This window comes from Macrobrachium rosenbergii, chromosome 19 (assembly GCF_040412425.1).
Source record: "Macrobrachium rosenbergii isolate ZJJX-2024 chromosome 19, ASM4041242v1, whole genome shotgun sequence".
In the NCBI taxonomy this organism is placed as follows: domain Eukaryota; kingdom Metazoa; phylum Arthropoda; class Malacostraca; order Decapoda; family Palaemonidae; genus Macrobrachium; species Macrobrachium rosenbergii.
The window spans coordinates 25,864,157-25,876,656 of NC_089759.1; the positions used below are offsets into that span (position 1 = coordinate 25,864,157).

The window sequence follows — 12,500 nt, forward strand, 5'->3', positions numbered from 1 at the left end:
GGCATTTCACAATAAAAAAAATCATCATTACTTGCTTCTGTTCTGATACAAAAATTTATAAAAAATGAATATAATTTATTCTCATTATTCTCACAGCAAATTAATTTTTCCATTGTGATTACAATCGAACGGTTAAAAAACAACTTTGTATAAATGTCACCACACTCTGACAATTTACTTAATCATTAAATAAAATCATTTCATAATATAAATTTCGTTGATGAATATTGCCTCGCATCGTTACGTGGAATATCGAGGGTTTTCTAGAACATGTGAATATCAGTGCCATTTACATAAGTTGCGAATTTCTTTCAGGCGAATTTCTTCACAGAACAAATTCCTGCTGATTTACTGAAAGCCACTGATGCGTTTTCCACCTTATTCTTGCATACAAGTTACGAATACCCATTCGTTCTATCTTCCATTTACTCTCATGATACACACTTTCCAAACGATTATTTTTTTCACTATTAATAATTATTTGCATGTGCAGTGCATAGGGTAATTGGAATAGATTTGATCCTCCTTTGATCGACTGAGCTCATATCCTAGTGTATTTTATACTCTGAGATTCAAGGTTGCGATTACACTGTCGAAAAAATTATGAAAATCCAGTCTCAAGGGAAATGTATAAATCTGATTAAAGCTTTATTAATTTTAGTTGTATTCAAGACTTGCGTTCTCAGATGAAGGCAACTGCATGACCTCCCCTTCCCCTCCCTCGTTAGTGACACCCAAGTGTCAGTGACAGACGGGAGGCTAAGCCGACGGCTGAAAATAACATAGGCTGAGCACTGGGCCTCACATTCCAGGAAGTCTTCGCGTTCCATGTCACGCCCTCTGGCGGGACGCTTCAGAACAGCACTGGGCTGGGTTGCCACGGCTCATCAATACAACTGTCATGGACTTTTTTTTTTTTTTTGGGGCGGCGAGGGGAAGACTTGCATCCAACATGAAACTGTTAACTATATATAGTTCATTCCTTGCATAAGATTTAAGATTTATCCTTAGATATCTAAAGCTAAATTTAGTAACATTCTGTAAAAAAAAAAAAAAAAAAAAAAACTGAAATAAAGTGTTACCATTTGCAAGGACTTTGTCTGTGTATACGTAAGTCACTGATCTGAAGAGTCCGTGGTGGCACATCTATCTTAATTTAACATCAAGCAGCAGCAGTAGAAGGCCAGACATCGTAGCAGCTTCACCCCAGCACTCCATTTAAACAGTACTTGTAACTCTCTGAGTTGACCCTCCATAACTTAAGAGTGCCACCGGCAACTTCTAGCCTCTGTTTGGGGTTTCTAAGTACTGACTGTCTCTAGTCTCATTTGAGATTGATGTAATTACGTAAATATAACACCGTCCTTTTTTTTTTCCTTTGCGCATGCTTTTTCTGTATCTGACTCATTTTTTGTGATTATCATTTCATTTAACTCTTCGATATATCTTACTCATTGTCATTTTTTTTAAGTTGTCTTAAATAGCTCTGATCCTTTAAATCTAGCAGCCAGTGGCTAAGTCACATATCTATGTTTATTTTAGGTGCTGGGATTATTTGCCCTAAAGACAACCACTGAGGGTAAAGTTCTCATTTTGTATTACAGTAATTTGCTCAGGTATTCTTTAACTCCCTAAACAGTTTCGTTATACGTCAAAAATTGTACTCCTAGTGATTACGAAACCCGTTTTCTTTAAAAGAAGTGTTCCCCACGCAACTTTGACATTCGCTTTGCTTGCATTATTTTGTAATGTCGTAGTGTGTTTTTTAGGGCTCATTTGACTACCTTTACGTTTGTTTTGAAAACTGCAATTACATTACATATCTCTAAACTGAACTTCTCACGTCTGGCTGAGAATGAACACCCGTGCAAGGAACAAGACGGATGTCAGAAATTTGAGACTAAATAAATAATATAATTCCTTAAATAACATTACGGTAATTATATATATATATATATATATATATATATATATATATATATATATATATACATACATATATATATAATATTATATATATATATATATATATATATATATATATATATATATATATGGGATAGAGGGTTCACCTCAGCTAAAACTGGAACCAGTAGATCTATTGGTTTAAGTAGTGACATAAGTACCTAGTCGGATGCACCAAGGGAAAAGGGAATGAGGCTTGCCGCTTCATCCCAAAACCTTAGCGGAGATTAGGTCAAGTTCTGTTAAATTCCAGTATGCTTCCGTCAACATAAGCAGTGAATGGTGTACTTGAGAGTTACCCAACTTCGGTGGTTTACATGCAGGTTGGAGCAGGGTAAGAGCTGGCGGTTATTAGTCAGTGCTGATTATTGTCAGTTGTGAAATTGACTTTGATCCGCGGTACTAATTTCAGCGCTTATATTAGTTTACAAAAGTATTTCCCTCTACCAGTACACTCCAGCATCTGTGCTCTTTACATATCCGCAGAATTTTATACATTCACTTTGCAAGAATACCGATATCTATTCTAGAAGTTATTGCCAAGATATTCCAGATACTTCCAGTTGATGGACTTTTTACATACATAAAAAATAACTCAGCGAACACGCCGCCAATTGTTGATAAAAGGTCATCGTAAATCACATTGTTCTATTTCCAGCACTTGCATCTTCCATTTGTAAAATTTCATGAGGTAAACTCAGTTAAGTACACTTTGCATCTCCGAATACCGCAATTTTATTTCTGTTTTGTAAACTAACCGTATGTAATTGCAAGGACCTCAAGTGAGGAAAAATAGTTCGTTCATATTTTACGAGTATGAAAAAGTTTCGTATCCCACTTAAAAGACCGCCCATAATTCCTTTGGATGAATTCTTACAACAGAAAACAATTAAGACACCACTGGGACAAAACACTGGTATAAACGACCGCGCAGTCATTCAAGAGACCAGAACATTACATGAGGCCGGGACGCCACCTTGCGTCCAAAACTGGGACTAACAATCTAAGCTGAACAAATAAAAGCTTCGATAACATATACAGGGCAGATAACGGTCTCAGTATGGAATGTTGAGTTGGGGGAAAGAAGGACGTGTGCGCGCGTGTGCGGCCGTGCGCGCGTGCATCAGGGACTATAATGCTTGCGATCACACTATTGTTCGCCAAAATGAGGAAGCATTTGATTTACTTAAAAATAATTACGTCAATGAATCAAGTGTCAAAGGGTGAATGGAGCATTAATATGCTATTTTTTTTTATTTTAAATCGCCCCAGTTCAGCGAAGGAAGTTGTTAGATCTATCTATAGCCACAAGGACATATGAACTGACTATATATATATATATATATATATATATATATATATATATATATATATATATATATATATATATAAATATATACATATATATATATATATATGTATATGTATATATATATACATATATATAAATATATACATATTTAAGTGCGTGTGTAGATAATTTGGGTGTACGTATTTGTATGTACATTTCAGTGTGTGAGATTTTGGCCGTACAAGTTTATAATTGTGTACACGTTTGTTCAAGGCTACGTTTCCTATTTGCTCTCATCCATAATCACACTGTTATAAGACACGACTAAAAGAATATTTTCCTTCAGTTTTCAAACGATAATTTTACATCGTGCGTTGTAAATTACAAAGGAAGCTCTTTCAGGAAAAAAAGAATTAAATAATTGTTAATACTATGGCTGATTAATCACAAAAGCTTAAGGTCTTCGTGTCCATTTTCTTGAATGGGTTCAGACGCAAAAATCCATCAGAAAATGAGAAGCTAAATACGGTCGTCATTACAAAGTCGAGGGAAATATTGTTTAGCAGATAAAAGCAACGGGGAAGAATTTATACGAGACTTGTTGAGAGACGTCATTAATATGCATATACGTCTGAAGTTCTCAAGTCTGAAGGAGAGGAATATCAGTATACAAGCTTTCATAAGAAAAAAAAAAAAGAAAAAAAAGTCGGACATGCTAGCGTAAAAAAATGCTTGCAATTATATTTAAAAAAAAAAAAGAAAGTAATACTAAATTTCTTTAACAATATCAGTAAAATTACGTTTTTTCGTGTAGTTTGCAACTTGAGAAAGGTGTCTGATGACCTGTTTCAATTCGTTAGATAAGGTTAACTTAAGTAGATAAAAGATATAAGAATGGAAAGAGAAACCCACAAGATTCTTGTGCATAACTTGTTTACTGGTAAATATTTACATCTTACTTTGATCTCGAGCACTTTCAGGTCCTAACTGTGACCCTTTTTCAAGAGATGAGGTAGTCAGGCTGGTTCAAGGCCCAGCCTGACTACCTCATCTCTTGAAAAAGGGTCACAGTTAGGACCTGAAAGTGCTCGAGATCACAGCAGTATGTAAATATTTACCAGTAAACAAGTTATGCACAAGAATCTTGTGGGTTTCTCTTTCCATCTTCAGAAGAAAACTGAAAGAAGTTTTTGTTTGGTTCAGATATGAGAATGTCTATAATTTCCTGTTTTACGGTATCAGGAATACCTGGAGCATCTTTCAGACGAAGTCTGATAAGCAATCTTGATAATTAAAGATCCATTATCCCATTTATTTGCTCCTAATGATTAAACCATGTATCACCATGTATCCAGGAAAGATACTTGGCTGAGCGTCAGAAGGCACAGCAGTATAACAAACCCTTTATTGAGTCTAAGGAACGGACTACTAATTAATTAAGACTTAATTATCGCAAAATTTCATGCATCTAAGTAATTCTGTATGTAGAAGCCGTGGTATATTAGACAATTTCTTACCTTTAACCGGCCTGGCTGATAAGCGCTTTCTGAAATTGAAAGGAGAAAATATTTTCGTTAATTGTCAATATTTATTATTGCAGGCTTCAAATGTATTTTATTCGTTCATTTTCAAATATTGTGATACAGTGTTTTTCTCACTTATATATATATATATATATATATATATATATATATATATATATATATATATATATATATATATATATATATATATATATATAGTATGTATATATATATATATAGTATGTATATATATATATATATATATATATATATATATATATATGTGTGTGTGTATGTATGTATGTATGTATGTATGTATAACTGAATCACGAAAATATGGACCGTGATGAATATATAAACAAAGGGAACGCCACGAAGGAAAGTGAAATGACGGAGAGATGCTAGGCCTTTCGACTTACTGTCCTTTGCTTAGCAGACTACCTAGCACCAGTTCCTCGTTGGATGAGTCGGTAGAGTTGTCGGCTAGCACTCTGCTAGACCCGAGTTCGAGTCTCCGGCCAGCCAATGAAGAATTAGGGGAATTTATTTCTGGTGATAGAAATTCATTTCTCGATATAATATGGTTCGGATTCCACAATAAGCTGTAGGTCCCGTTGCTAGGTAACCAATTGGTTCTTAGCCACGTAAAATAAGTCTAATCCTTCGGGCCAGCCCTAGGAGAGCTGTTAATCAGGTCAGTGGTCTGGTTAAATTAAGGTATACCTTAATTCCGTCGTTTCACTTTCCTTCGTGGCATTGCCTTTATTTATATATGTGTAAGTGTGGGGGGGGGTTGTACCCTCTTTTTATTTGTGAATAGTAACCAACCAGACCACCGTTTACGGCCAAACTCTTATGAGGTTCGCCAGAGATTGATTTCATTTATAAAAAATGCATTGCTCAAATATTTACAAATAACTAAAACCTTAATTACCGGATAATCTGAAAATACTGCAGATTCAATCAATCATTTTTCCTGACCTTGAACAGATATCTAGATATATAGAGTGAGTTCATAATGATTAGTCGAGCTCGAGTCTTGACTAAGCTTGTCTACATGAACAATGCAAGCATTATATAACTCTTATGAGATCTCTTATGGAAGCAACGTGGTCTTCGGAAATAGGCTAAGAGGTTGATCAGTTCACCACAAAATCCCAGCTTTTCCAGGGACAAACCGACAGCCTTGGGAAATAACCTGCTTTGGTTTTCCTTCCGGAAGTACACGTTTTGTTATGGAATTTGTCCTCAAAGGTTAAAAAGTTCGAAGTAATCAATTAGGCATCATTTTTAATTCGACGAAACGGAACATCTGGGTTGTTAATGCTACTGACAGCTTCAAAAACGCCCGGCTGAAATGTTTGTAATTTCGGTGGTCTCATGAATTCTATTACCATGGTTTAATTGAGAATGTCTCGGTGCCGGACTTTATTTAATTTCACGTGACCTTTACCACGTTCTGAATAGAAGAGCAGCTGGGAGATACCTGTAAGCCACGGAATATTGTCTCTTGCTAATACGGCTTCTTTCTGACATTTTCTGTTCTTCCGGATTTACAAGTTTTTTAAGTATGTCTGTTTTCAAAACAATTGTCACTGTTTTATGTAGCGTTCATTCGTTTAGCATTCCACCATATCTCATATTTTCAAACTAAACACTTTGAATTTTCTGTAAAAAAAAAACTATTGAGTAGTTTTGTCTGTCCTTCCGCCCTCAGATCTTAAAACCTACTGAGGCTAGAGGGCTGCAAATTGGTATGTAGATCATCCACCCTCCAATCATTAAACATACCAAATTGCAGCCCTCTAGCCTCAGTAGTTTTTATTGTACTTAAGGTTAAGATTAGCCATGGATCGTGCGTCTGGCACCGCCAGAGGTGCCAGCCGCCGACGCATCTTCACTGGACCGCATCTAGGGAGCAACTGAACGCTACCCGGTCGTGGCTGAGAGTTTCACACTGCAGCACTGCGAGAGTTCCATACAGCACTATACGCTGTACAGAAAACTCGATTGCGCCGAAGAATTTCCTGCGCATTTTTTACTTGTTTGTTATTATTATTACTGATGAGTGTCAGACCGTCATGGATCTTTGTTCCAAGGGTTTAGTTAAAGGAAAGCTTGTCTGAAGCATTTGTAATGAACGCTGTAATAGCCTTGATGATTCCCCTATGATCTCTCACGGACTCAACAGGAGGGACTTTCCTTGTCTAAAACAGATCTTACATTAAAGCCCAGTTGGCTCTGAGAATCAATGTTTATATTACATTCAAACTTAAGCATTTTCACTTTTACTTATGCGATGTATATCTACATTATATTTCTGAAGAAAAGAGTTTTCCACATAGGTTTCATATGACTCTTTGGTGGAGTGGGGAGGGGGATGGAGGGGAAGGGAAATGTGGTAAAAAATATCTGCTTGATATTCCATTTATGATCATTACCATCTTCAGAAGCAAAAACGAAGATCCAAGAAAGCAAATACTTCTCAGAGTTCTTTTATTCTGTGTGTATTTCTGCCTTCTAAGCATAGTGTTCGTTACGACGGATCAAGTACAAACGAGTTGGACATGTTTTGTGCAAAGGTAATAGGTTAGGGCAACCTAATACCGTTTTCTAGCTCAGACCCAGTTAAGAAAAGACATGAAAAGAAGATGAAGAAAAGAAAGGCTGTAAAGTGGAGCAGGCTTTTATTTTGGTAAGGACTTTTGGTTTTCAATTGTAAATTTGGCCCCGTGGGTATAATTTTCTTTCTTCAAATATGAACACAAAGTATGGCTTTTTCTAACGTGGAGACTCATACTTCTCAGTCACGAATATTGTCGAACCACATACTGCTCAGTCACGAATATTGTCGAACCACATACTTCTCAGTCACGAATATTGTCAAACCACACACTGCTCAGTCACGAATATTGTCAAACCACATACTGCTCAGTCACGAATATTGTCAAGCCACATACTTCTCAGTCACGAATATTGCCAAACCGCATACTTCTCAGTTACGAATATTGTCAAGCCACATATTTCTCAGTCACGAATATTGTCAAACCACATACTTCTCAGTCACGAATATTATCAAGCCACATACTGCTCAGTCACGAATATTGTCAAAAACCACATACTGCTCAGTCACGAATATTGTCGAACCACATACTTCTCAGTCACGAATACTGTCAAGCCACATACTGCTCAGTCAAGAATATTGTCAAACCACATACTGCTCAGTCACGAATATTGTCAAGCCACATACTTCTCAGTCACGAATATTGTCAAACCGCATACTTCTCAGTTACGAATATTGTCAAGCCACATACTTCTCAGTCACGAATATTGTCAAACCACATACTTCTCAGTCATGAATATTATCAAGCCACATACTGCTCAGTCACGAATATTGTCAAAACCACATACTGCTCAGTCACGAATATTGTCGAACCACATACTTCTCAGTCACGAATACTGTCAAGCCACATACTGCTCAGTCACGAATATTGTCAAACCACATACTTCTCAGTCACGAATATTGTCAAACCACATACTGCTCAGTCACGAATATTGTCAAACCACATACTGCTCAGTCACGAATATTGTCAAGCCACATACTTCTTAGTCACGAATATTGTCAAACTACAGTCTTCGCGATCCAAACAGATTGTTTACCGGGAAATTCCTCTTGCTGTTGAGTGCGAGGCAGTAATAACCTCCCGTGGATATAATTGACGAGGCAATGCTTACTTAATGTGACCTTTATTCCAGTGATCTCGGTGATATTTTGAAAGCCGCGCATTGAAAATGGACGTGTGGTGTTATTTGAAAAATGCGTATGATGACTTCACTGGGTGATCCAAGATAGCTGAATGGGATGACCTTGTATTACGATCAGAGACGAAATTCTATAAGCTGTCAGTCTGACAATACCATACGAGGCAAGGAGTATCCTTGACTGCGGTAGAACGTAACTAAATGTCAAAGTTCTGTAACATTTATTATTTAATGGTAAATATCAAGAGAGTTGGTGGAAAGTTAACGAGTGAAAAACTAAGAAAATAACGAACAGAGAACAAAACAAGTATTGGCTATAAAGTTAGGAAGAGTTCATGCATTTCTTCTCATTTTGAAATATTCGGCAAACGTATTGAAAAGAAACAAGGTACAGATTTGTAATTTAAATCCGTTATGTCAATAAAAAAAAATAGTCGAATTTTTGTCTTTGTGTTTAAAATACTGACTTTGTTAAGAATTAAGTGTAATCTTTGAGTCTTCGTTAGTTTGTTTAGTTACCCCCTACCAATTACGTACTCGTTTTCTCCTATATGTATTTGTTTGCGTATTATTAGTACATATATATCATCTCTTCCTGTATTTGTGTCGTAAACCTTTGAGAGAAGGGATTGAAATAAACATCTTTACTTGTTTAGGCCATTGTGAATTTTATGTAATGTGTAAGCAAAGAAGTACTTATTTTCCAACTGCGCATTTTTTGTGTCCACGATCTTGAAAGTAATAAACAAAGTTTGATTTAAGATGGTTGCCTCTCACTTATGAACCTGACCGTCTTCATATTTAGCCCTGCGATTGCCGCAGGATTTACAGACTTAAACGAATGATATTTCATCTATGGCGAACTTGCTATAGCTACCAAAATGATAAAGCATCTTCCCCAAAAACCAAGGAATTAAAGGTTAAAAATCATTGCTACAAGTAATACTGTCTAATGTTTAGGAAACCTTTGGTTATCAGACTTCTTTTCGTTGATTATAGGATTCGCCTTAACATGCTAGATATCAATCAGTCGGCAATGTTACGAGCTCAGTAAAATAACACTAGAACTGGTTTTAATTACCCTCACGACCTGCTTTACCAATTGTCGAGAATTTTATATACTTCCATAAAGTTTAAAGATATTTAGGATATTGATACTGCTATTTTCATTATTGACATATTTATACATGTAATATATGTATGTATATATATATATATATATATATATATATATATATATATATAATAGACAGTATAATTGGAAGTTCTGAAGGGAAAGAAAGCACACCTAGAGAATTTTGGTTCGATGGAGTGGCTAATGTGGTAGAACACAAGCGCAAGGATATGAACAAGACAGAAGTTAAAGGTATTTTCTGCCGAAAGGGGTCGACAAGCAGTTAATTAGTCTCCTGTGCAGGTTTATGAAGCTGCTGATGTTATGGGAGGTGTATCGTCAGGAATTTCAAGCGCAAGCAATCCCCAGAGCGCCCGGAGAATCAAACTCAGACCACACAGATTTTGCTACAAGTTTTGAAATAATTGTCGTTACCCGAGTAGGCGATTTATGGCAGTTAATTTTTGATGATTATCAGTGCTGGGAGATATTATTTCCAACGAAAAGGCAGATAACTTTTTCAGATGAAGTCCTCAAACAAAATGCTAAGGACTGGAGGCTTTGCAAATCACATAAGAAAGTTTGGTTGTGGGTAACCAATTTAGACTGAAAAAAAAAAAAAAATAGTTCTATCATGGGGATGCTGTACAATGCTGAGAAAACGAGAAATCATCATTTGTCTTTTGAAAATGAGTCACATGTATGTCGGCAGCAGCTTTTTAATGCCCGGTCAAGTAAAATTCTGCTGTGACTGTATGGTGCCCAAAAGTGTGAGATAACAACTCAGTGATTTCTTTCTGTGTAGGTCTAATGACGGGATCACAACTATGACTATATATATATATATATATATATATATATATATATATATATATATATATATATATATATATATATATATATATATATATTTTGTATAATATATAAATACACACACAATATGCATTGATAATTAATTTTCAGTGAAAGCTCTGTCACTGCCCTATTCAAACGTGACTCTAAGTCATTTACTGGGCAAGCGTCCCATTCTTTGGGACTTGGGAGTAACGTAATAAGTTCACAGTCATATCTTAATCCAGAATGTTAGCTATACATATCCTTGAAAATTTGGTTCTCTAAGTTCATCTCCTAGCTACCTATTTTTTTAAACGTCCTTATAGTAGCAGTAACCTTCTGTCATTTGTAACACACTAATTGACGACGCTTGTCTCATCTCTGTCTGGGATGCAGCTCAATACACTGCAGGTGACTCTGGCTGGCTCCGAGTTTTTGTATTCACAATTACGTTAAGTTGTAATGTTTTATTCGGTCTTGTGCCATTGTTTGAAGAACTAACGTCGAGCGGTAATGGCCTTGGGGGAGAGAGAGGAAGTCCAACACTTCATTGTTAAGACCTTATTCTCTGTCCTTTTTTTTTTTTTTTTTTGTAGAAGAGTTCATTGATTGTTTTCGTGAGTGCTTGCCTTAGCGGGGGAGAGGTGGAGCGCGGCTTCTTGTTTACCCGTTGCTTTTTGTATTCCATTTCATTACCGTTGTTTGTTTCATCCGAGCTTTTGTAGCTCGGTGTTTTCCTCGCTCCCAATCTACGAATCCTAATTGGCGTCCACGAAATGCGTTTAATGCACCTCTGAGTTCTCTCTCGTTTAAAGAGTGTAAAATCATAATTTAGGCCTCGAGAGACCATTATCTGTATCGTATTTTTCAGAGTAGTTCTTATTTTCTCATAAGTCTACGTTCAGGAAGAATTTTTTTTTATAATGAAAGTAGATATAACTGAAATAGGAGAAACCAAGGCTCTTTGATTCAGATTGAAGCCACCTCTAAATAGCATCGACTTTTCTCATCAAAACATTTATTGCAATACATCCATAACTTATTTAAATATTTCGTGGATAAATATACAGGCAGACAAACATACAGACACGGTTTAAGTACATGATCTCCCAGATGACGAAGTTTCAAGAACGCTCTTAAAGTTAGTAAGAAAAAGAAAATGTCTATGAGCTTGTGTAAGGCTCTCTCGCTCGAAACTTGTTTTAATGATAAAATCAAGATTTTATTTTGATACAGATTTTTGAAACTAATGGCACCGTATACCAACAGACTAGATGGTTTGTTACAATTTAAACAACGGACATATGTAACGCTGATTAATATAAAGCACCAGGTCTAAATATAGGCCTACTGAAACTATAACCAGAAAGATTTTGTTACAGGGCACTATGAATGCTTATATTATTATCCGGCAATGCCATTGAAGTACTACACTGCCTGCCTGAACGCGGTACTTTGAATGTCATAACAGTTACTGCCATCACTAAACGTCGGAATGACACCCAAAAGACGTTGCTGTCGACGCTGACAAAGAAAGGAAATATAGCTTAATGTATAACGAAAGAAACCCGTCTGTGCCATTACGGAGTACAACAACTTGTAATTGCTATGTATGTTACGTATACGAGAGCTACCTCTGACATCAGAATAAATTATATCTGTGATTAAGAGTAATGATTAATTCGTTATGCATGCATCCGCCTTCCCATTTAGACTCACAAACACACACACACACATATGTGCATACATACATGTCCTTTTCAATTATAAGTTTATCTACCAATTACCTATATCTGATTGTATATACATATATATATGTATGTATATATAAACATGCATATGCATGAATGTATATATGTGTATGCATGTATGTATGCATATAAAGGTTCATTGAAAAAATATTGCCTAATGACAGGAAATAATTAGTAAAACGTAAGGTAACAGACTTAATGATACTGTGTATAACGATTCCCTAACATTCATCTATTTTTCGATCTGTTGGCTCATATAA

General features: G+C 36.0%; 1 protein-coding gene across 14 annotated transcripts in view; it reads right to left on the reverse strand.

The window, feature by feature from the left end:
• Positions 1-12,500, reverse strand: part of LOC136848759 (acetylcholinesterase-like) — a 219,232-nt gene that overhangs the window by 62,319 nt on the left and 144,413 nt on the right. For 8 of the 14 annotated variants that reach the window (XM_067121335.1, XM_067121330.1, XM_067121342.1 and 5 more), the window contains one exon: positions 4,774-4,802. The exons of the other annotated variants lie outside the window; for them this stretch is intronic. The gene's annotated coding sequence lies outside the window, so the exon portion shown is untranslated. The remainder of the gene's footprint in view (positions 1-4,773; positions 4,803-12,500) is intronic. 14 annotated transcript variants of the gene reach the window in all.